This window comes from Fukomys damarensis, unplaced genomic scaffold (assembly GCF_012274545.1).
Source record: "Fukomys damarensis isolate Sample0158 unplaced genomic scaffold, DMR_v1.0_HiC HiC_scaffold_27, whole genome shotgun sequence".
Taxonomy (NCBI): domain Eukaryota; kingdom Metazoa; phylum Chordata; class Mammalia; order Rodentia; family Bathyergidae; genus Fukomys; species Fukomys damarensis.
The window spans coordinates 3,058,513-3,081,214 of NW_022900939.1; the positions used below are offsets into that span (position 1 = coordinate 3,058,513).

General features: G+C 49.1%; 1 protein-coding gene across 3 annotated transcripts in view; it reads right to left on the reverse strand.

Moving 5' to 3' along the window:
* LOC104851131 (olfactory receptor 9Q2) overlaps nucleotides 1–22,702 on the reverse strand; it is a 141,968-nt gene that overhangs the window by 66,006 nt on the left and 53,260 nt on the right. The window contains exon 4 of one of the 3 annotated variants that reach the window (XR_004514458.1): nucleotides 16,910–17,204. The exons of 1 other annotated variant lie outside the window; for it this stretch is intronic. The gene's annotated coding sequence lies outside the window, so the exon portion shown is untranslated. Of the gene's footprint in view, nucleotides 1–16,909; nucleotides 17,205–17,852; nucleotides 18,195–22,702 lie in introns of those variants that run through there. One more of the 3 variants, XR_004514457.1, reaches the window with a different exon arrangement.

Sequence of the window (22,702 nt, forward strand, 5' to 3'; positions counted from 1 at the left end):
AGCCTGCAATGGACAAGAGAAAAGACCATTTCAGCGAAAGATGACAAGTGCTGGATGAGAAGACAGACCAGGAGGGTAGGAAACAGCAGGAAAGCTCAGCCAGTCTTGAGAAATATTTCTAGAGGAAGAATTGTCTAAACTTGAACCTGAAAAAGAAGTCTAAGTTAGAGAGAAGAAAAGGAGAGAGGACACAGCAAGTACAAAATCCCAGGTAGCGTGGAAGACACTGGACTTGGGAAATTGCCAGTGTCTCACAGAAGCGAAGTAAGTGCACACCTGGCGTGTCAGTCAGGCTTCACTAGAGGAACAGTGCACACACGTAGGATATGTAAAGGATTACAAGGTGGCCTCCCAGTGGCTGCTTGCAGAGTCAGGCGGAAGGACGCAAGAGGGCTGTCCACGTCCTGGACAGTTAGGGGGGTCCAGTCAACGGTCGAAGACCTGGAGTGCGCTGCAGAGTCCCCTGTGCATCCAGATCAGGAATGGAGGAACCTGCACTGGAAAGCGGAAGTGTTTGTGCCGAAAGCCTGGAAACTGACCTTGAGAGACAAGGGCAAAGACGGGAGCTCCTCTGAAGCGGAAGTGAGCCTTCCCTTCGTTCCAGCAAGAATACAAGGCTCTTGGTTGGTGCCACCCACCCAGGGTGGGGCTTCTGTCTTCCCTGAGTCATCGCCCAGACACACCCAGAACTGTGCTAGCCTAGAACTAACCCACTGGTGTTTCTAACTCAAGATGACACCAAAAATGCCTATCACAACTTCAAGTGGAAGAGTACATAAGTAATGGAAGTGTGAAATTTAAAACCGCACACACCTGCAAAAGCACTTAGCATGACGCGTGGGTCAATAGGTATTAGGGGAAACCTGCCCCTGGGGCTGAGTATGGAGGGGAAATGATGCAAGGAGGACACTAGGAAGGACGCTGAGCACGTGAGGGAAAGGACAGCACACCTTCAGTCGGAAGGCACCAGAGACTGGAGGGCCCTAAGCGGCGTAGCAATGCTACGCCTTGTGCCCTCCCCAGGCATCGGGGCTGGGGGCAGCTAGAGGAGGCCAGGGGCCAAGAAGGAAGGCTGAGGCAGGTGTAGCATGGACCGATGTGGTCTTCACTACGAGACCCGCAGAGCAGACTAACGCAGCTGTCAGAGTCAGCAGACTGAGCTCGAACGCAAGCTGAATAATCCCATTTCAAAGCCAGAGCATACCAACACAGTGCAAAGCAATGAATTCCAATCTCACTTTAAGATCAGATGAGAAAATACAGTGTGGCCTTTGCTGCATCAGTTTTACAACTCACCCCAAATTCTTGACCCTCTCTGTTGCGCGGTGGGGACAATCACTGCCCCTTGGTGACAGCCTGACGGCGAGCAGGAAGGAAATGCTGTGGTGCCATTTTAGAGGACTGGACCTTAGGGGCCATCGGCCTCCTCTCCTGGCTTCCTGGAACCCAGCACTGTCATGTGAGGAAGCCCTTGCAGTTGGTGGAAAGGCTCAGGCAGAACGAAGGCCACTGCGGTCAGCCCAGTGGAAAGAGCAGCCTGAGAAACAGACCTCAGCCCCAGTGGAGACAGCTGCACGGACCCCAGCCTCCTGAGGAGTCCTCCGGGGGCTGTGAACCTGTGAGTCAAACCCCTTGTTCCTATAAATCTGTATGCAAATCAGGCCAGAACATGCCCAGAGCGCCTGCCTTGTACCAGGAAGCATGGTGGTGCTGAGGAGCATCCAGGCAGGGCAGGTGCCCTCCGCACCCGTGCAGGGTCTGCAGCGCAGGATTGCTGATGACCTCAGGCCCGGAGAGAGGATGCCAGGGACTGTGGGGTTGGCATCGGCGGCAGAACATCTCCACCGGCCATGGCGCTAGGTAACAGTGGTCAGCAGAGCCCCAGGCAGCAGGAAGGGGCTGATGGTGCCAGCCCCAGCAGGCAGAGCCCACTCCTGGCTGCCCTAGCTCACTGTGCGCCCTTTGCCAGCTCCCTACAGAGACCCGACAGGAGCCTGGCTGTGGCAGGCAGGTGGCCCGGTTAACAGTGCTGCCTGGCCCTGGCTCCCCTGGTACGAGCTACCTGCCCGTGTCTCGGCTGCAGTCAGGAGGGACTCTGTCTACTGCAGGCCTGACCTACACAGAATGTCTCTGTCTGTGCTGGTACTGTTTCCTTTTCTCTCTGTGGCTTCCTGTTGCATTTTCTTCAGTTCTCTACACAAAGCCACATTCGCAGAGGGGCCTGGTGCGCCCCGTGCCTGAGTACACGACTTCCAGATACAGAGCACAGTCTAATTCTGTTTAAAGTCACCTTTCTTCTCCTCCCTCCCCAGTCTGCCAACACCCCAGGATGAACGTGATCCTTGCGTACTGGGAACATGAACAAATATAATTTTTTAAAATAAAAATATAATTTCCATAACTCTCTGAGCCCCTTCTCAACATGAATTTTGGTCACAGCCTCATCTTCATGTTAGATACTTATTTGCCATGTCACATACACATGCACGGAAGGAAGGGAGTTCCTTAGAAATAGCATCTCTGTCTTTCTACTTATCCCTCTGCTGCCAATGCCAGAGAGAGTCCCTGGGATGTAGTCTACATGCAAGTAATATGTTGATGAAATTTTAAATGGATGCACGCTCCTACCCTCGTGTTTACCCAGAGACCTCCGCTTCCTTTCCCCTCCGGCTGCCTGTGTCCCGGAGGCAGGAGGGAGAAAGCACACCCCCACCGACAGTGACAGAAGAGCCGTGGATCCTTCCTGGGCTGGGGCTGCAGCCACCCTCCTCTCAGACAGGCCAAAGATCCCTGCAAGGACGGCGCCTTCACCCTGGCCTTGAGCAGGAGGCAAGTAGAACTGATTTTCATATATAATTTCATTTTCTTTTCTAAATTTAATTTCAGATCTTCTGGAAAGCTGTTTTTAAACTGTGGTCCACCCAGGCTTTACGTTTTCTTAGTTGCCAGGTGCTGGGAAGAGGAACAGAAGTACCCAGCCTGCAGGATTCCCACGGGCCTGGCTTCAACCAGCTGGCAAGGACAGACAGGGCCACTGTGCTCCCCGGATGCCCTCCCAGGGCAGCGCCCCTCCTAAAACCTCATGGAAGTCAGAAAGCAATGGATCCATTCCCAGAGGTTCCAGGGCCTCCAAACTACACAGGCTTGGCCTCCCAGGCTAGGAAATACAAGAGGAAGCAGGGTAGGACCTGAGTGACTTCACCAGACTCACACAGCAGACCCCAGCCAGCCAAGCCGGTAAGGGGCAGGAGAGGCAGGCTCCGCAGGCTCCCAGCTCCCCCTCCACAGCAGGGAACAGTAGCCCCTGTTCTTTCCGCAGCTCCAAGATACAATGGGGGCACAGGCTCACCGGAGATGCTGCCAGTCCCTCTGGAAAGCCCTGCGATCTCCGCAGCCATCCAAGGAAAGGACAGCCCAGCAGGTTGGGCTGCAGTGGGACTTGGGTGGGGAGGCTGCCCTGGAGCAACAGCAGGGTGATTTCAATTGGATTTAGGGTTTATGTAAGGGGGTAGCAGCAGATGAAAGTTCCTCAGCACCCTACTCTGTGAGCTTAAGGAAATCAGTAGAGTTCTGTGTGCTTTGCTTTCCTTGCTTAAAAAATGGTTTGATATTTAAAAGCACAGTGGCTCTATGAAAGAGCATTTAAAAGACAAGATCACAAACAGAACACTCCAGAGGGCTGGCTTACAATGAAGTCAGGGGTCCCTGCTTCAGCTCTGCCTCGAAGAGGACACTTTCACAAACCACCCCTCATTTCTTTGGCTCTGTCCCTTCCAGTCCCCCACATGGGGGGACACCAGAAGCAGATCCCTGGACCCTGAGATCTCCAGAGGAGCCACTCACCTGCCCCCGGATGCTTCTCCTAGTCTCTAGACCAAAGACTCACAACCTGGGAGTGGTGGCCAGGTGGATGACTGGATCCCAGTGTGGACTAGGACCCAAATTCAAGGTTCACAGCTTCTCTGAGGCAAAGGGAGCGAGCAGAGGACCATCATGGGTTGGAGTGGAAAGGGAAGGACCAGGAGTCCCCGAGTTATAAAAGGACTCATCTTCCACCCCCAGAGGCAACCCCTGGGATCAAGCCCCCAGGAGGGGTTGAAGCTCTCAGACAACAAGAAAACTCTAAGTCATGGACGAGTCTTCCCCAGAGGTATACAGAAGCTGCCTGAGAGTCCCTCCCCGACAGACTCTCTGGATGATCAATGAGAGCAGGCGATGTGTGGCCCTGCAGGGAGGGTCCCACGGTCCAGGGCAGAGTGACACTAAACCTCCAAAGTTCCAGATGCATCGCGGACACAATGCAGCCTTCCTCTCCCAGAGCAGGCGAGATATCCCCACGTGCCTGCCCCTCCTTGTCCCCCATGCCTGGAAAACAATCCACAATGGTAATTCCACGGAGCAGACGGTCTGAGCCTGGAGCTGTGCAGCACAGATGGGAAGAACCAACCACAGCCCTTTCAGAGCTCCCAATCCCACGCTCACAAGAGTCACTTGCCCGAAAGGGAACCAAGCCAAACCACCTGTGCTCCAGAGAGCTCTCTCCAGGGCACCTGACATTACCTACCATCTCTCTCCCCAAAGGGACACGATTATCACTCACTGTAAAGCAAAAGGGACCTCAGGGATCCCTGTATCTGATCACAGGAAGCAGCCAAGCCAACACTAGCAAAGCCCAAAGGCCCCGTGGCCGGCCAGCCCTCTAAGCCCTACACACACAGCACTGTTTCCATGAGGGCAGATGCCTTGAGTCCAGCCTCAGTGACTCCGGTACAGATGTCTCATCTACCACCAAATGGTGAAGCTCTTCCCACATCTCCTGTTCACCACAGCCCCAAAGCCTACTTCAGCATCGCTCAGTGTAGACTTGGATTTGAGCTCCTGCAAAACCCCTTTGCGGACCTACAACCCTGAGCAAGCCAACCCCTCTGAGCCATTCTCTCATCTCTGCTCTTAGGAAAATAATCCTGCCTGACACAGATGTGGTTAGAAACAAACCAGGTAAGAAAGAAGAGGGTGCACCCACCTGAAGCAGATTCATGATATTCTCCTGCGAAACTTCGGGCTGCTCAAGGCAGGAAAGCATGTTGAACAGCGCCGTATCCGTCGGGCAGGTAATTAGACATGGGTGAGTCTGGGGCCTGCTAAATAGCATGCATTGCCAGTTGTAGCTAGGTACAGAAACAAAGACCTGGCTGTATAACACATTTAGAGGGATTCTCTGGTAAAGTCCTCAGCCTGCGGTGGTCCCGCTGAGCACAGAGCCATGTTAAGGTTACACCCTGTGCACGTTCCTTCTGCTGCCTGGCCACCTGGCTACTTCCAGAACAAGACACACGGCATTCCTGGGTGCCATGGTCCGTGCCCAGTGGTACCAGGAAGGGAAGCACTCCTTGAAGACCATCCTCCTTGGGCTGAGACCTACTTTAGATTCTCCACGAGTCAGGCCCCTGCGGGAACACTGATCACCTAAAGGGAGCAGGAAGTCATTTCTGAGATACTGACATCCACAGTCAGCCCTAAGAGAAATGTCACTCTGTTCCCAGGAGGAGCTTCTGTGGGCATAAAAGGGAATCCAAACTCACACTCCGGACCAATGCCTCCTTGGCACTACCTGCCTTCTCCAACGAAGGCGTGAGGCTCCCTGTACCTACTTTTCGACGCCTGCACTCCCTGTGCCTTTACTGAACTCTTCCATCATGGCCACCGAGGCCCTGGGACCAAGGCAATGAGGCACCCAGCTTCCCAGTGACAGTATGGGTTTCTCCTCAGTGGAGCACCCACTTCTCAGCTGTGACTCAGGGACACAGGGGCTCCTGCTGTGCACGGGGGAGGGGGTCCTGCACTGAGCTGAGACCAAGCTCCAGCAGCCAGGAGGAAGATGCAGAGCGGCTGAGGAGCAGGCTCAAGCAGACCTAGGGTCCCAAGCCAGGCTCCCCAGCACCGCTGCCCTTCTGCTGTCCTCTGCTCTCCCTTCTGCCTTTGTCCTGGAAACCAGCGCACCTTGGGGCCTGCCTTGCCTTCCCCTCCCTATCTGCCGTCCCAGTCTAAAAGCACAAGACTCCAGGCACTGAGCAATGCAAGGCAGGTTCTGAGTGAAGGTGGTGCCGGAGGCTCCGGAGGATAGAGGATCACATTCCTATTGTTTTCCTCTTGCCTGAAAAATCAAATATTCCAGGACACCGGAGAGGGAGAGCAGCATCAACCTTCACAGAGGAAGGTCAGGAACTAAAAAGCAAAACACCAAGAGCCTTCGCTGTTCCTCCAAGAAGGGACTGAAATGGCCCCTCGCAGGTATGACTTTCACACAGTATGACAACGAAGTGTACGCAGTCCCACATCGCTCTCATTCCTGACAGGAGGCTCTGTCTTCTCACACTGATGCTTTTCAGCCTTAGCATCATCCGATTTCAAAGTCCAATGCAGTATTTTTGCAGTATTCTTCTTTATTGCATTTTTATCGTGCAGTAACTCAAATTTATACTCAGGAAGAAATATGATACATATATTATACCCACTTGCCCAGCTTGATCAATTATTAACCTTTGGCAATATTTAATATCCCCTCTGTAAAAATATTATTATAGACAGCTAAGTCAGGTAGAAGTAGTGCAAGCAGTCAGGCAGGGCTGGGCCCTGGAGGGAGTCGGTGCAGAAGATGAGAACTCATCACAGCAGTGACCCGAGGCGCATCCACTGAGGGCCAGGCCTTAAGATGGGGACCAGGTGACTGGGCCTGCATGTCTCCCCGAGGATGAGCAGTGTTTGTGGGGTTGTGCTCACCTGGATGGACATTGGTGGCCCAGTGGGTGGCCAAGACCCCCTGGTTCATCTCTTCCTTAAAAGGTCTTTGTTCTTTTCAGGCACCTCCCTACCTGACCTGCTTCCCTGTTGGATCAATATTAGCTAAGCAGCTGTGCCTATAATCTCGTTGTTTGATCAGAGTTTTGACCCATGCTGTACTCTCCTTGTGATTTTGGATCCACCTTGATACTTTGCTCTATAAAACTTCCTTTGAGAAGTGGGCTCATCGGCAACCCACTTTTGGTCCCCTTCTGTCCCTCAGTAGTGCATTCTCTCTCTCCTTCTCAATAAAGTTTTCCTACTCAATCTCCAATATTCCTTAGAATTCACTCTTCAATTGTGGGGCATGGACTTGGTATATCTGACAATCAGCAGGCTAGGAGTTACACTTATCCCCCTGTACCAATGGGATAGGAGATGGCAGATGCACAGACAGACAGAGATGAAGGTGAAGGTATAGCTGTGATCCTCTCTTTATCTATTTTCAATCCCATCACCCTTATCAGAAGTATTCAACATTATAAATTCAATACCACCGGGCATGGTGGCCCACGCCTGTAAACCCAGCACTCGGGAGGCTGAGGCAGGAAGATTGCTACAAGTTTGAGACCAGCCTGGGCTACACAGTGAGTTCAGGTCAGTCTCAACTACCTAGTGAGACCCTGTCTCAAATTTAAAAATAATAAGTAATAAATAAATAAATAAATTCAGTACCTATTATCGTGTAATAAAATTTCCATCACTGTGACAAAATACCTGAGATAGACAACTAACTTAAAGGAGGAAACGTCTCTGAGTAGACTGCATTGGCCCAAGCAGAAGCGCATCTCAGCTCCCACTCACAAGGCCGCTGTGTGCCCTTCTCTCCCAGGCCGGGCTGGTCCCGAGCCGCGGCTCCGTCAGCATTGGCAGACACCATTTCCAGTCTTTCAAGACAACACGAACACACCTCACCCTGGGCTTCCATGGGGGACCTGCCTCTGCTTCCTGTCTCCCACGAAACACTTCCGCCGCTTACCAGCTCTGCCAGCCCCTGCTCCTAACCCGCAGGCCTGGCCACCCCTTCACCGGGTCGCTCTGTGTCCCTGCCAGCCTGATCTCTAGAAATGCTTGTCTTCGATTACACCCTGACCCTGCTGTCTCCTAGCGTTCCTTTTTATTTTGCCCCATGTTGCTGTTTTTGGAGGAAAAGAGATCCCTGAAGCATCACCTCCCTACTCACCCTATCCTGGCTATCAGCAGGTTCTCTTCGAGTTACGTGGTCAGACTGCGTCCACCTCAACTGGCCCCAGAGGGGCCAGACCACACCAGCAGTGACATGATCGCCACTTTAGTTAGGCTTGATTTCATCTCCATCTGTTACATTTTACTGAAGTACCAGGCTTACAAGAAGCAGTCACTATTAACTATTAGCTGAATCTGATTCTAAATATTCAGAATTCAGAAAATAGTAGAGTGGAATTGAGTGAAAGTGAAGTAAAGATTAGGAGTTAACTCACTGTAGAAAGTCCATGCCTGCCCACGACTCTCAGATCTCACAGGGATGCAGTAGAGTTAAGTGGGTGGTTACACGGGGCCCTTGGTACACTGTAGTGTGTGTTAAGCATTAGGGTGCCTCCTGCACTAGAGTGCACTACAGAGGGGCCAGAGGATTCAGTAGGTACAGAGGTCTTCAGGGGGCAACACGAAGGAAGAAACAGAGGGACAGGAAATGACTCTCCAGCCAACAGGGGAAAGGAAGGGAAACAGAGAAAGATGCCCACCACCCACAAGATAAAGTCCCCTCCCATCTAGTAACCCTCACCCTGTACACACTAAGCCACACAGACCCAGAGATGTGCGGGTTACAGCGTGCACCCTGGGACGGGACTCACCGGGGCTATGCACGAGCCTTTAATGGCTGCTGAATGAATAGTGGAAAGGTGCTCAGAAGCAGTTACTGTAGCAGATCCCAGCACAGGCACCTGTGAGAATAAATACTGACTGTGGACACAGAGAAGTAGCAAATCAGCAGAGGCGACATCCTCTCAGTGCCTACAACTCAGTACAACTTCAGTTCAAAAAGGGAACTGTATCATCCCCGCCCCCACCGTGCTGGGAGGGCAGTGAGCCTCCCGGGTCCCTCTGTGCGCGTCTGTGATGATCTGTATCATGCGATGCATATGCCATGGGGGACACCACTTTCTGACTCTGGTCCTCATGCCCTGGCTTCTACAGAATGAGACTGTGTCCACCAGGAATATTTTGGTTGCAAATAACAGCAAATTCAACTAGAGCTTCTTCAATCAAGAATTCTGCTTTAAGGGCCAGGGATTTGGCTCAGTGGTTCCGCTGCGTATCTCACAAGCACAAGGGCCTGAGTTCAATCCCTGGCACCAAAAAAAGAAAAAAAAAATAGAATTCTGCTTTAGGGGCTGGTAGGACCAGGTCTCAGCTCAGTCTGCTTCCCTCCGCTCTGTTCCATCTGCCTATATTGGCCTCATTCTCCACAAGCCCTCTACTTTGGTGGCAGGTGACCGCCAGCAGCTCTGAACCCTTAGCTCTCCAGGTCTTGGGGGAGGTGGCACCCACGGCTCCAGAGGGGTCAATCGCCCATCCTGGTCAGCACTGTGGCCAGAGGGGCAGGCTGGCCCCCTCCCCCAGCTGACAGGCAAGCACAGCTGGAGCTGGGAGGGTTACCTGAGGCCGTGGGGTTAGGCTAGGCGGATCCAGGTTCAAGGGTTCTGAGCTTTGTTTCACTTTACTTCCATCCTCCCCCGTCCTTCCACCTGGCCTAGACATTCTTCCTGCGCAGATAGATACCCAAGTATCCCATGATGTAAATCCCAAGACGGAAATGTGCAAGGAAGAGGAGCAAGTGCCCCGTGCCAGCCACACACTCAGGTGTAAACACAGTTGCTTTCACGTATGTGCCTCTCCACATCCCTTCCCACACTCTCCACTCTGCCTCTCCCAGGCCCTCACATCGCCAGGGAAGAGATTAGAGCCCCATCCTACAGCGCATCTCTGTCTTACCTCCCGGCCAGTAGCTGACCCAGAGAGGTGCACTAAGCACGCGTGTCGTGAACCCCTGACTGCTCCACCCTGCCTTCTCTCTGCCTATGGAAGGCACCTGCCATTTCAATGGATGCGTTCAGTTTGAAACTGAGGACGCGAAGGTGATCACTCCCAACGGACCTCTCCTCCTGCTGCATCTCCCCTGTGTCCCCTGCCACCACATCTCTCTCCCTCTAGCTAGAGAAATTGGCTTATAAGGCCTCAAGTGGAGTAGCGGGTGTATCTCAATGGCAGAGCACTTGCCTAGCATGGCCAAGGCCCTGAGTTCCATTAGCGCTAAAGAAAAAGAAAAAAAAAAAAGAGACCTCAAATGACTAGATTGAGCTTTACCAGATAATCCAGGATAATCTCCCCATTTCGGGTCCACAGCCTCAATTACAACTACAGAGACCTTTTGGCCATGTTGAGGTAACCAATCCTGGGACTGTCAGCCTCTGTAACTACGTGAACTGATTCCAGTCTTTCTCTGTATACACGTGCATTTTATTAGTTCTCTCTCTCTGGAAAACTGACTAATGTGCAGGGCATGGCCCACATGGGGCATGACCACATATCAGAGCCTATAGAAGAAACAAACTTTTATTTATTGATCGCTGTGTGGATCTTGTATCACAGTATTCCATTAAAAAGGCACATGATCTTCAGAGATTACAGAGATGAATCTGGAAGAGGTCTAATAACTTGTGCACTCGCAGTCCCACAGCTCATAAGCAGAAGAGATAATGACGGATGCAGGTCCACCTGCTGCACTCTCATTCTGCTACAAGTTGAATAAAGGGCTTGCCCTGAATCCCAAGCAGGAGAGGCCCTGGCTCACAAGAACCCTGGGGTCTCTTCCCTCCTTCTCCTTCCATGCCTAATTCTACATCTGTTATGCATCACAGCAGAGGATTCAGGCGACAGCTTTTGGAAGCAGCTCGTGATAAACCCCATGAGAAGCAGGGAGTGGGATTCTCTGGAGACTCAGAAAGGAACTGCTGTTGATTGGGAATGTCAGCAGAAGAGCAGGAGGGGTAAGAGGGTAAGAGCTGTGCGGCAGTGTACATCCACCCTCCAGAAGAGACCGGCCAGGCCGTCCACTCCTAGGGCCAAAAGACAAGGAACCTCATGCTGTGCCAAATTCTGCGTTACTATAATGGTGTGCCTGAGGATGTTCGTCTCTGTAAAGAAGAGAGGTTGTTTTAGCACTTGATTCTGGAAGCCCAGGGCTAAACGCCCACAAATGGTGACACCTTCCAGCAGAGTCCCTAGGTGACACAGAGCAGACGCGGGAAGGACGGATGTGCATCTCGTCCAGTCTCTCTCCCTCTTCTTATAAACTGTCAGTGTTCCATCATAGGGCTCCACCATGACAACCTCGGCCAGCCCAAGGAACCCCCAACGGCCCGCTCTCAACACGACAGGCAGACGCACTTCCCGTTCTCCTAACACCTCACAGTACGAGTCAAACTGCAACACAAGGTCCCGCAGGGAAAGCACCCTGGTCACACCCGAGCCATGGCACCCAGCTGGGTTTCTGCACCTTCAGACGTGGCCAGGAACCAAGACTTGACTGTGCTTTCCTGCCTGATGTAGGAGGGAGAAAGAGCATCGGGAGGAGCCTCATAAAGAAAGCAGCCACCAGAACGCTCTGAAAAAACGCCGGCTTTCTAGTTTAGTTTTATTTAAAAGAAAACATCGTTAAAATCAGGGTAAACCTGGGTTCAAACCTCGGATACATTGCTCAGTGTTAATGCAGAGATTTTCATTCACTGTATCACAGTATCAAGCGTGGTGTCGCAAATAACACTTGTCAGCCTACTGTGGAATAAACGTTAATAAGCAGGACACATGGCCACATCCTCTTGCGTATTTTCCTAAGTGTATCTCTACATCCTGTCTGCACTCTGGCTTTCTTATTTGTGAGAGAGAACAATAGCACTTCCTTCCAGACTTGCTGCGAGTGGCTGTGGGTTAGGTTTACGCAGTGCCCAGCAAGCAGCAGAAACTCACCCGCGCTTTAGGGCCCGTCTGAGTTGCTCCTCTTGAGCATTGGTCAGTGAGAAGATTTACTGAGCTCTACTACACCCTCAGCACCCGGGAATGGGGGTGTGAAATACTGGAGAGGACTCCTCGGAAACTTCTGGACTGCAGAACATCACAGCAGCTCTTCACCTGGCCAGAATTGACCAAGTCAAGAGAGGGCAGCAAAGAGCCACAGGGCTGGAGGGAGTCTAGAGACTGCAGGGAGAGGAGTTAGTCTCTGATGAAGTCTACACCTCAGAAGTTCAGGCCAGGGGTGTGAACCCTCAGCAAGGCACCCTGGGTTGGCCACTTCCTCGCTGTGTAAACTTACAAAAGGCACACAGTGGACTTTGGGGATATGCAATAGGGTTATTTTAATAAGGCATATGTCACAACCAACATGTAGGAGGTTTTACAATGGTGCATGTGTTCCCCTGACCCTCAGACGCAGGCAAATGAAAGGTGCCCGAGTTAAAGACCATGAGTTTTGTTCTCTCAACTGCACTGATTTCCCTCCGGGAAGATTGTCCAGAGCCTATAAAACGTGAGTGATGGGCGCCCTTTCAGACTGAAGAAGTGGAAAGCCCACAGGTGACTGAGCTTCTTTGCTCTTCTGTTCTAGAACAGAAGCACACATCTTCCATCCTGCTTTGCCCTGAATACACACGACAAACAGAACTTCATCGTGTCATGAGAGATCTGGGATCCGTAAGTGACTGCAGCATAGCCAGAGGCCTCCTAATACAGTAACAGAAAAGGAAAAAAACCTTACAAGGGAAGCATGTATTGTGTATTAGTCTAGCAAGATAGAAACTGTAGCCAAAAATACACACTTTACGGTATCAGTTCATACTGATTGAAGTTATTCTCCACCTAGATACCTTGCGAATTTAAGCCCACAACTTCAAAATTTTACAAAGAGAATCTGTTGAAAACTAAGGGGGAAAATGACATCCACAGAAAGAGTCCTGTGCATATCAGCACAGAGGTTTGGGGAAAAGAGTGGTGCGGCCTGGCTGAGACTTTATAGAGGGGTTACTCTGCTGAATCTTTTTAAGAAGCCAGAAAGGTAGCGGCAGGAGCAGGAAGACCCATTAGCTGGGTGTTTCAACAACCCAGGACCGCTGGAGGAGAGGAGGAGCCGTAGTGGGCATTGGATGGGCCTGGGAAGTGCAGACAATGGGTCTTTTGATCACTGATAGGATGTGAAGTCCAGGTAAAGACGAGAGCCAAGGACGTGTGAGGGAGGTCTCTGGGAGAGCAGGGCTGGTCTCAGCTCTACTAGAATATTTCCTTCTGGGCACATTTAGGTGAAAGATCAAGTGGAGAGCTGGGTCCCAGGGGCTGACGTGGGTAGGAGAGGACTGGACTGGGATACACATTTGGAAGCCACAGCTTTCTGGGTCGCATTTGAGGGAGCCAGGCAGCCTGCACACCCCCGGGTGGTGAGCGGAGGCAGAGAAGAGAAGCTGCCCCAGAGCTGCACCCCAAGCCCTGAGTTAGGGAGACAAAAGAGAGGGACATGGGGACAGAGGAGGAGCAGCCAATGGTGAACGGAACGCCAGGCAAATGTGCTCGCGGGTATGAGTGAAGGCAGCATCTTAGAGAACCCGATATCCTCCACTGTTCCCACCGCGACCCATTCATCAAGCAAGACAAACCTGAATTCCCCGTTGGGTTTAATAATGCAGAGGCCACGGCCGATCCTGAAGGAGATGGTTTGGTGTAGTCACGCGGGTGTGACTCACTGGGGCAGGCTCAAAGAGAACGGGGGAACAAACTGGAGACTGCGTCTAAACAACCACGGAGAGGACTATGCTAAACTGCTTAGACACCGGTGCAAACCAGTGCAAAAATGAATGAATAAATAAATAAATAAAGCAATGGCTAGAGGGGGTGGAGAGGGAAAAGGTAACCTGGCTTCATTTTTTTTTTCCCAGCTAGAAGAAGAAATAACCTAATGTCTGTGTGCTGCTTGCGTACTTGTTTGGCCTTAAATGTAATGAAAGGTTCTTGGTTCCCAGACCTCCGATTCCTGCGGAGTCGCACAAGATTAACTCGTGACTGCCTCAAAGAAAGTACTGTGGTCCACATGGCCAGGAGCAGTCCCAAAGCACAGCCTCCCTGAGTTGTTTCTGCTAGCACCAGACTGTGCGGCCCACCACCCACAGGTGAAGTGCTGGGTAACACCAGCTCATCACGCGCTGCCCTTGATTTCATTATTTCTTGATTATCAAAGAGTTCATTGTCTCAGCTAAAAGAGCAGCCTCCTCTCCTCCCTCACCCTAACCCCACAGCCCCACCCTCAGTTTCAAAGCAGCATTTGTTTCTTCTCTTGCTCACTGTCATATTTATAGATCACATGCTCCAAGGCTTTTCAGTGAGTTTTCAAGATTTTACGTTCAGGAAAACCAAGATTGAGCTTTAATCCGCACATCACACCCAAATCCCTGTATCCCTCCCTCTCATCCTCTTACCAAAGTTACATGGAGATCTCTCATTTAAATTAGGATTTCATGTTTGCATTATTAGCTACAAAATGTAATTCACAGCTGAGTCATTTGATATCTTGTAGTCACATATCCTTTTTTGAATGACTTCTTGTTTTACTGAATTAATAATTGCCTTCGTTTTTCATTTGCTTAGCATTCTATGTACCTACAAATTAATGCATAGTTAAATTAACCTTAAAGTTTTTCCAAGCAGAACTAAAAACCCACCTTCGTACAAGTATATCTAGTAATTGATTTGTTCAATATACTTCTCGGAGACGACACACATCCCGGTCCTCTACACACTACTCCTCCTGCTCGCTGGACGGTGCCCTCTTGGCCTGATCTGATCACCCTCAGGATGGAAATTCCTTTCACTTCTCTCCTCTTGGATTTTTTTTGCTGTTGTTGTACTCAAGATCTTGGCTTATTCCCTAATTTTGTCACTTTGTCTGTACCTTCCTTCAAGAGGATGCCTAACAGGTACATTTTTATGACCTGGCACATCTGAATCTGAATCACTTTTTATTTTAAGTCACATTAGCTCAATAGTTTGGCTAAGTATAGCACTCAGCAGTGGACACCTCACCTTCTCTCGAGCTTTTGAAGATGTCATTGCGTAGCCTTCTGGCTTCCAGCCCTGTTGTCCGGAAGTGGGAAGTGGGAAGGACTCCATTCAGGTCTCCTTTTACCCTGCAGAATTCTATTAGCTTCTTGTAATCTGAAATTTTACAATTATGTGCTTTGAGACAGTTCTGCTGTCATTTACTTTCCTAAATTCTGGAAATTCGTATCTTGTTGTTATATACATTTTTCTTTTCCATCTGTGATCATCTTTTCCTGTCAACTTCCTGTTTTTTCTACCTACAATTCCTGTTAGTCATATGTTAAAATGCTTTGCCTGGTCTTCTAAATGTCCTAATACTTTATGATCTTCCATCACTTTATTCTGTATTTTGAAGATATTTTCTCATTTTATCTTGTAAATCTCCTATTGAATTTTTAAAATTTTCTTATCATACTATTAATATTCTAATGCTTTTTCTGCTCTTTAATGCTGTTATTTCATAATATCCTGTTCTTGTTTATGGATACCATTTTTATCCACTCAATCAACAGTAATCACTGAGCACTGTCACTGTCAGTCATGAGAGTACTAGTGACAGAAAAATGAGCCGGACAAAGTCCCTGCCCTACACTGAGAGATGCCGAGGGCAAGCACATGATTAACAGATGGATTGCCAAGTTATGATATGTTGAATAAGTCTGTGTGAGAACAAGTACAAAGTAGTGGGGAACAGTGTTGTGAAACTGACAACTTTCCTCTGTACCATTTCCTCCAAGTTACTTTGCTGTTTGCTGACAGTGATCTTTTAGTCCAGCCTCTCCCCTCAAAGCTTGGCTGGCTGTCCCCTCACATGTAAAAAAGGCACAGCTCGGCACACTGGGCTGAGGCTTCCAGGCTAGGAACCATGAGCAGGGGGCACTGAGAGGGAGCTGGGCCTTTGAGGGTGTGGACTCTCAGCAGTGCCCTCCCCACACTGCAGGGACTTCTCCACTGGAGCAGGCTTTCTGGGAGCCAGATGTGCGACTTTTGGGGTTTTACTAGTCGCCATTTCCAGTCAGTCCGGCATCTGGCTGCTGCTGTCAGCTGGGCCTTGTGCGCACCATGCCTAAGGCACACTGGTTTCACTTCTACAGAGATGAAGTCACCCCTAATCTTGGCTGGGGCATCACTCCTCATTCAGACTTTTGGGGGTCTTCCTGGTTTTCTCCTCCCAACTGCCTTTGCCTGAAGAGCTCCCTGTGTCTCTAGCTCTTGTGTCTTTCGGGAGATCTGCAAAGGGACTTCTTCCTGCCCCTCCGAGGGACTCAGGAAATAGTTTTCTTTATTTCTCACCTGTTCTGTTCTCTCATTCTCTCTCTCTCTGAGACTTACGGATTCATACTGTGACGGTTTGTTTGTTTGTTTGTTTTCCTTTCACTATCATTTCAGTAGAGTCAGGGAAGATAACACATATTAAACCACATGCTCGATCCTCCATATTTAACCAAAATAATTCTTTGTGGCTGCCGCTCCTAGCTGGATGTTAACAAAATAACAACAACAATTCTGAATCGCTGCAAGTGCTATCCCGAGTTTGCTGCTGGGCAAAGCATGGAAAATCTGATCCAATGCAGAAGGCCATGGCCCTGCGGGACAAGGTCTTTGGATGAACTGTCAGAAATAACTCAGAGACAGGGCGTTGTAAGGCCTCCATCACACCAGCCGGGTGGGACTGTTTGCTCAGGGGAGACCCATCCCGAAATTCATAATAATCGTTAAGCAAGAGCACACACAGTGCAGAGCTGGTTCTGAGTGTTCAGACACCCTGACGAGACAAAGCTAGTCAACCAAAGAAAGGCAAGAGCAAGATATGAAAAGGCAATGACCTTTAAGTGCACAAAGAAAGAGAACACCCGAGTTAAACAATTCATTTATTTTCTCATTTCAGGATTAACCAGAAGTGGAGCTCAAATCAAGCCACTGGCGAACCCCTAAGTCCATTCTGGGGTGTTTTAGAACAGTGTGAGCAATGTTGGATTACTAAGCTGAATGCAAATAAGAGTCTGAGTCACCACAGCAAGCAGTCACAAGTTTACCACCAGGCTGCTTCTCCACTGATCCCATCAGTTTCTGAGAAGCAGCTGCTCTGGGCTCTTTTTCCGAGGCCCGGACCTTGCTATCTTGCGATCTTTCACGCCCTGCAGGCTCCCGGCTCTTGCTCTTGCGTGGGCAAGTCTGCAGGCACACACCCAGGGCGGGCTGCTTCTCACTGCTGCTCACTATCCATTCCTCCTGCTTTCGTACTTCCAGAAAACAAATGTTATTGTGAACATGGCAGCACTGTGCCAAGCTGAAAACTATGCTTTAGCCCCTCTTACAAGTTGCCCTGAGTTTTGGCTGCTTCAGCTGGCTACCGGATTCCCAGGAGTGCTTTATTTACCTGGCACAGGGATTATCCTTTCTCCTGTATCTTGTCCTCTTTCCTGCTGCCCAGAGAGCTGAAGTGACAGCTAGAGCTGCAACAAGCCACTCAATACACATTCAGTTAAAGAGTATCTGTTAGGTGCTAGGCATCCTTCCAGGCACAAGGACACAGCGATAACACAGTCGATGTCCTTGCCCTGGCAGTGTGTCCATTCTAGTGGAACAGATGACGGCAATAAGAGAAGCAAGGAGGCTCATAGCAGCCTCCATATTCATATTTCTGGGCACTTAAACCAAAGACAAAAACTTACCCGAGAAAAACAAAACCCTGTGTAGGTCATTTTCCAGTTCCTTGCAAATGAACACTTTCCTGAGCAACATATTTCAGTTTAATTCTTCAACCACAGAAAATTCCTTACAGTTAAGACAGCTGGAAGATACCTTGCTGGTGTAACCTCGGCACCCTTGACATTTCAGAGCAGACAATCCACCCTGGCAGGAGCCACCCTGTGCCCCGAAGCGTGCTCAGCAGTGGGACCAATGTGGACCCTCTAGAGACCACCACATACAAGGACGCCAGGCTGTGCAGAAATTCCCACTCCGTGCTTCAGCTGTCTCAGCTGTGGCACTGTCACAGGGCCCTGCCTAGCTGACACAGCCCTGGGATCTCCTTGGGGGCAGGGATGGTTTTCAATGTCAACTAAAGCACTTGTTCCAGGAATGAGAATGACACCGATACTTAACAGATTCCTACCATATACCAAGCGCGGTACGAGGTCCTTCACTTGTACAGTCTGATGATTTTCCTTTCCACTCCTGTGAGATGTAGATACCATTGTGCCCATTGTATAGCTAAAAATAAATTGAGGCTGAGAAGATAATAGTAACTTAATCAGATGTGTCTTCTAAATTATTCCAGGGTGCAACCACTGTGGAAATCTGTATGGAGATACCTCAAAGAACTAGGATTGAAGTCCCACTTAACCCAGCTATTACCCTGCTGGGTATCTTCCCTAAAGAATTAAAAGAATCACACCACAGCGATATATGCTCACCCATGTTCATAGCAGCACAATTCATGATAGCTAAAACTTGGAAGCAACACAATTTTCCATCAACAGGAGACTGGATAAAGAAAATGTGGTTTCTTAATAAAATGGAGTACAACTCAGCCATAAAGAATGAGAAATTAGGGACATTTATAGCTAAATGGATGCACATTGAGAAGACACTCTTAAGTGAAGTAAATAGGATGCATATGTGTAAATACTGGTTTCTCTAGTGTGAGAAACTGAAAGTGTAAATAAGGACTAAAAGGTATAATAAATAATGTGAAACAGAAAGAAAAGGTGCAAAGGAAAAGTGGGAAGGGAAGGGGAAAAGAAAGAAGGGAATGGAATTAATATGAGAAAAATAAAAAATGGAAACAAAGTCTTTGTAGGTGGGGGGGGTTGAAGGGAGGGCAGGGGAATAAGGAATAAGTAAGACCCAAGAAGGATTATGTAAAGGTGCAAATTTCCAATGATGATTGCCATCATATTTTATACCTTCAATGTACCAATTAAAACCTATTTAAAATAAATAAATGATTCCGGGACATGATCTGTCACTAGGCACTGCCAGATGTCCCCCAAAAGCCAGCATGTCCTAGCTGAGGATTTCTGTGCTCGGGGCACCAGGTTGGTGGTGCTGGCCCACCCAAATCCAGAGTATTTGGAAACAACTAACTACTGCCTCCATGAGGGAAGAGCCCCCTGGCTGCCTCCGGTGGTCCCCAACGGATGGAGAGTTCAGGGCCTCTTGGTCTCTGCATGTCTGATGACCCCACACAGCCAGCAGTGGCACTAGAAGTCAGCCTTTGCAAGAAGACGTGAGTGAGCTCGCACGCAGCCCCCACCACTCTGTGCGCGGGTGACTGTGGGGCGAGTACCGCCTTACTCCACGCCTGCCTGGGGTTGCTCCACATCCACTGTTCGCTGGCCTCGCCACCAAACAGCCCCACTCTCCCATCTCCCCAGCTCTCTGCCATCGGAGCACATACTCGCCTCTGGGGGCCGCTAGGAGAACACAGACAGGCAGCAGAAACGCACCGTGAGGCTAGGAAGCCCCAGTACAGGTGGCAGCATGGTCAGGTCCCCTCTGGGTCACACGCTGCCCTCAGGACCTGAGCCCCTTCCTGTAGAGGCCTCGCTACCCAGCTGACCCCACACTTGGAAATGAGGACTGCAACATAGGAAGCAGGGGTGAGATGTATTCAAACCACAGGGCCCCAGAAGCAAGGCAGGGTTATTTTTGTTATTTTTCAACACACGCGCGCGCACACACACACACACACACACACACACACAATTTTTCTTGCAAACCAACCAAACAGCCTCCTACCACCTACAAAACATGCTGAGTTTTAGGAGCCCAAAGGCAGAGCCGGTCCACGAGAACCTCTACCCCTGGGATCCTTCCTCCTGGCCCAGCCCTAATCAAGTCTGATGGCTTTCAGATCGCCCGGTAAATAGGTCAAATTTTATTCTTAGTCATTCACTAGGAACTATATCGGAATGCAAAGTGTGATGCATGTGAATAAGTTCAATATTTAGCCCCTTCAGGCTAGCTAAGTGGCACAAGGAATATCAGAAATGGCTTTGACTAGAAAGTTTAGTCTGAGTTACATGATTTGTCTGAGACCAGCAATGCAGTGACAGATCCCGGCTAGAGTAATCAAGGGGTATTAAAGCCCTGGGGACAGTGGTGGATAGCAAGGTACTTACCGGTCCCAAATGATCACCGCATAGGTTGCCTTTTAATTACAAAGAAATGTCTAACAGTAATGCAATATGGCAGGCAACAGTCTAGTGAAATCAACACAGTAATGCCACTGGGAATGGGACACATTGTCTCCTGGGTGAAAAGGATGCAATGTCTCATAAAGGGCGTTATTAACCCAACTGAGGAATTTTTATTTGAATATATATTGTAGAGTAGATAACGTAACGGTGTGAAATTTCCTTAACATATAGCTACGGCTGTATAAGAGAAAATTCTAGTTCTCAGCAGATTGTATCAAAGATACCATAATGTCCCAACTTACTGTCAAGTACTGGGGAAGTATATATGTTCATCAACAGATGAATGGACAAAGAAAACATAATATATATATACAAGAAGTGATTAAATATATGGTGAATTTTGAATTTTTATAGTAAAAGCCACATAAAATACTCCTCTCCCTTCCAACACACTTATCCCATCTTTCATGACACCTTGTGAAGTAGATAAAAAATACAGTGAGCAAATACTGGTGCTGAGGCCATCCAAAGGAAGGGCGGCCTCATAAACATGTTACAATGCATCCTCACCCACCTAGCTTACCAGACCTGCCCTGAGTGACTTCCGGCTCTTCCCCAAAGTCACAGTGACCACGGAAGTTCAACATTTTGAATCAATTCGTCGAAGCAACCATGATGGTGCCACAGTGGCAAGGATGGGATGAGCGTGTTCAAAGTGAGGGGAGGACTTCAAGGGGACTCATGGCAACGTGTCTTCCATTGTAAATGATTTTTAAATTTAAACAGTAACCACACACAGCAACCTTTAAAAGGCGAAACTGTCACATGCTACAATATGGAGGAACCTTGAAGACATTGTGCTTAGGAAGTAGAACAAGCCATTTGCAAAGATAAATATTGCATGATTTCATTCACATGAAGGATCTAGAGTGGTCAGAATCACAGGAACAGAGAGGAGGCAGTTGCCACAGCTGGAGAAAAGGGACAGGAAACATTAATGTTTAACGGGCTTGGAGCTTCAGTTCTGCAAAATAAAGAATTAATTTCTGGAGCTCTGTTGCACAGTACCACGAATATACTTAACACTATTGATCTGCACACTTAAAAATGATTAAAATAGTAAATGTATGTTTACAACCATAATTTTAAAAATAAAATTTGCCAGTGCATATGTGTACATGTTTATAAGATACATGTAGTATGTCTATAAATATATTCCTTATTGGGAAAAAATAGGCAAAGCAAATAAAGGAAAATGTTAATAATGCTAATAATAAATATAGTAAATGTTAATAATTGTGAATCTAGGTGTTTTTATATTACTTTTTGAAAAACTGGGACAATGGGGATTTTTGACACTTAGGGTCATGTGTCAAGGCCCATGGCCAATCTATGATCACAGCATGTTTTAGACTAAGGCAACAACCCTGCGGGGAGAGGGGAAGGGGAGAGGGCCACGGGGCGCTACACTGGAGGACCTGCCCATCCTCCTGCAGGCATGCACCTGCTCTGCGCAAGACTTCCGTGCCAGTGCCGGCCAGCGCACCTGGCCCTGGAGCCCCTTCCACTCTCGGCAGCTGTCCGGGCCTCGAGGAGAGAGGGCTATTCATCCAAAGCTTGCTGGGATCCACACCCCACCAGGAGGCTGCGTAGGCAGGGAGGTGCAGGGCCCACCAGCACCTGCTTCTAACACCAGACGCTAGAAATAACCCACGCTCACCAGGCGTCCTGCGCAACTGTGGAATGTGTGAGCCTCAGAGCTCAGGGAAGCATCGGTGATGCCATTCAGGGACAGCAAGCTACGGAGCCACGGGCCTTGTGTGGAGGAGGAAGGCAGGAGGGGAGGAAAAGGAAGAGGAAGGTAAGGAAAGGAAAGGAAAGCCCGCTCTCTGGAGATCTGCATGTGCATATTTACAGTGTGCATATATACACACACATAAAAATCTGAAAATACGAGGCATCAAACTGCAGTCATTTAGATTGTATTTGAAGGTAAGAGTGAGGTTTTCAATTTGTACACTGTTTCCTTGTAGAGTGTACAAACTGTCCAAACTGGCCTATTATAATCTGAAAATTTTCCTGAAGAAAAATGAAAGCAATGAACTCTTTAGGGAGGGGGCTCCCTGGAGGGAAAGGGGCTGCAGCTGCTACCACTTGAAACAATTTAAGCAAAGACAACTGTTGGGCCTCGTGGGGGCTGCCCCCACTTGGGTTATTAAAGCTATGTTGGAACACAGCTGCCCCATTGTGCAAGAAACTGCCCTGCTCTGTAGTTGTGACAGAGGGCACAAAGTCAAAAATGTTTATTATGAAATTACCAGTCCCTGCTCGAGATTCTTACTGCCTCCAAAATAGGAGCTGTACAGTCCACATTAGACCACTGACCCACAGCATCAAACTTGGAGAGGTAGGGAAAAAGGACAATTTTTAATTTATTTTATGAAATCTGAAAGTTTAAATCAGTAGATGCTACCTCACCACAAAAACTGTCCTTGTTTACCCCACCTCAGCAGCCCGGAACTCAATCCTGTCCATTACTCTTCATTGATTTTCTTCCCAGAATTTATCACCCTCCACCATTTATCATTCTCCTT